Source organism: Prunus dulcis, chromosome 8 (genome assembly GCF_902201215.1).
Source record: "Prunus dulcis chromosome 8, ALMONDv2, whole genome shotgun sequence".
Classification (NCBI taxonomy): domain Eukaryota; kingdom Viridiplantae; phylum Streptophyta; class Magnoliopsida; order Rosales; family Rosaceae; genus Prunus; species Prunus dulcis.
The window spans coordinates 11,466,265-11,469,257 of record NC_047657.1 but is presented as its reverse complement, the minus strand read 5'-3'; positions in this window follow the sequence as shown (position 1 = coordinate 11,469,257).

Here is a 2,993-nt window from a genome sequence, read left to right as displayed (position 1 = left end):
TTGGGGTAGTTGGAGGTTGTTGTGGAAGAGTGTGGTTTTAGAGAGAAGTCGGGTGATTACACTACGTAAGTACCTTCCCTAGTTACTAGTCTCACTCGCGGCGTTGGATGTTCCGGCGTGTGAGACACTTTCCATATGCGGCGTTGGATGTTCCGGCATGTGGAAAGACTTATTATAGAGTTTAGGGTCATCACCATGGCGTTGGATGTTCCGGTGTGTGATGACCCAGTCTGCGCGCGTAGGACATAGTTTGGAAGCTACACATGGCGTTGGATGTTCCGGTGTGGGAGCTTTGGAGTTTCGTCCCCCGGTTGGACCGCTCATCCCTAGACGCAGGATAGCACCTAGAAATCCTGCGGACTAGTTAAACGATCCCCCAGTTGGATTGTTTTCCCGGTACCTAGGTGGTGTGCTGAGTTTATCGTATAGCTATATATATATATATATATATTTATTTATACAAGTATCTTTATACGGGTATGTATGGTTGAGTGGGTAAGGAAGTTAGTGGTTTGAAAGGAGTGGTAAGTTTGAGTGGGTGTGGTTCCTTTTTAAAGGAGGTAACTGGTATTTTCTGAAATGTTTTTAATGAATTAAGTTTTGGGTAATTATTTATTGAATTGTGAACCTGCATGTCTTGAGCATTATTTTTACATGGTGGGGTTATTATATTGTTTTAACTGCAATTTGGTTTTTGTCCACTCACATATTTTCTGTTTTGCGCCCCCCAGCCAGTAGTCGCTCCAGGAAGCGTGCAAGTGGTGTACGAAGTTCAATCTGTGCATCTTTCTAGTTAGGAACTGAGTAATTTCTTCTACTCAACTGTACTTGTAATCTAAATTCAGTAGATGCTCTGTATCGCCCTGATAGATTTTACTTGTGAGGCCGGAGGCCACTTTAGTGACTTGTAAAATTTGTGAAAGCATGCTGATGGTTGGGATTATTACTATTATTATTACTGTGTGTGCAGGTTGAGTAAATTTTTGTTGGGATTGCTTAGTTTACAGGGGAGACTCTGCCAAATTTTTGGTAGAAAGTCTCGAGTTCTAGATTGGAGGGCCCGGCATCGGGAGGATGTCGGAACAAAGACGGGGTCCGCTCCGGTTTCCGGGAAATCCAACTGTCACACCCCGGACCGGCTCCGCCGTAGCGCGATATTGTCCGCTTTGGGCCTGGCTACATTCTCACCAGCCCGCACGGTTTTGTTTCTGGGAGCTCACGAAGCAACTTCCCAGGGTGGTCACCCATCCTGGGATTGCTCCAGCCTCCAACTCGCTTAACTTCGGAGTTCCTACGAACCCGAAGCCAGTGAGCTCCCAAAAGGCCTCCACTAGATGGATGCGAGGTGTGCCATATAAGGCACATCACCCCCTCTCCGTTTGGTCGATGTGGGATCTCACAATCCACCCCCCTTAAGGGATCCCGACGTCCTCGTCGGCACACTCGCACCACACGGCAGAGTGGCTCTGATACCAACTGTCACACCCCGGACCGGCTCCGCCGTAGCGCGATATTGTCCGCTTTGGGCCTGGCTACATTCTCACCAGCCGGGTTTTGTTTACGCGGAGCTCACGAAGCAACTTCCCAGGGTGGTCACCCATCTTGGGATTGCTCCAGCCTCCAACTCGCTTAACTTCGGAGTTCCTACGAACCCGAAGCCAGTGAGCTCCCAAAAGGCCTCACGCTATGAGGATGCGAGGTGTGCCATATAAGGCACATCACCCCCTCTCCGTTTGGTCGATGTGGGATCTCACATGCATAAGGTTTCTGTGCTAACATTTCAACACATTCCAATAGTTGAAATGTAAACAGTACTATCTAAGATTAACAACTAATTACAGTAAGCACAGAAAGAAATAAGATGGGTAACATATACCATCTTCCATTAATAAAAGTGAGAACTAAAATTTCATGAGAGTATAAGAGCTATAGGCGAGATTCTTAATCACCGCCTTGCCCCGACTTGAGCCTCAAGGCACCCCTAAGTCTCGCCTTTTAAAACTCTGTCATGCTTTCAAGTAACTTATTGATCAATTAGCATCACAGATATATTTTCCTTACCTATGTTTCCCTTTATTGGCAACGCATTATCCAATTTCAGTATTTATTGTTTAAGTATCTTATAACTTTCATCCCTAACCATGTGCCAATACACAGTGTTGATGACTAGTCCCAGTTATAACTTTCAGAAATTTCTATCCACATATAGCACGTCAATAATAAATTTAATCAGCCCATTTTACATTAATTCTGCGATGAGGACACTAAATATTCTCTGTTCTTTTTTCTTTGCTAGATCTGCCATGGTAACATCCACCACAAATTAGGAGAAAACTGATCAATTTTGACATTTTTTTTAATCCATATCTTCAATTTTTTTTCTTTTAGATTTCAGGTCTGTTCAGGGAAGGTCTTTTTCAACTATTCAACACCCCCAACTACCACGTCTGCTGCTGAATTGGTAAATTTCCCTTGGCTTATATTATTGTTTATGTGTTTGCTTTTTTCCTTAATCTTATTCAGTTGACTTTTCACATTCTTGTGAAAGGTAGCAGGAAACTCCTTGGCTGCTTCGCATTATATGATGAAGCCCAGCAAGAGCAAAGAGGCCTAATATATATATTGTCTTTGACAAGATCAGTACCATTGCCAACATCTCATCCTGTTTAGTTATCTGGCCTGCACACAAACCTTTACTCGTCTTGTTTAGTTATGGATTCAACGACCACTCAAGGAGCCTCTTTCTCTCATGTTACTCACTCATGGACATATGATGTCTTTCTGAGTTTTCGGGGTGAGGATACACGCAACAATTTTACAGGCCATTTGCACAGAAATTTGATTCAAAGGGGTATCAAAACCTTCATAGATTATGAGCTTAGAAGAGGAGAAGAAATATCACCAGCACTTCTCAAAGCTATTGAAGAGTCACGGATTTCTATCATTGTTTTCTCTGAAAACTACGCAACTTCAACGTGGTGCTTGGATGAACT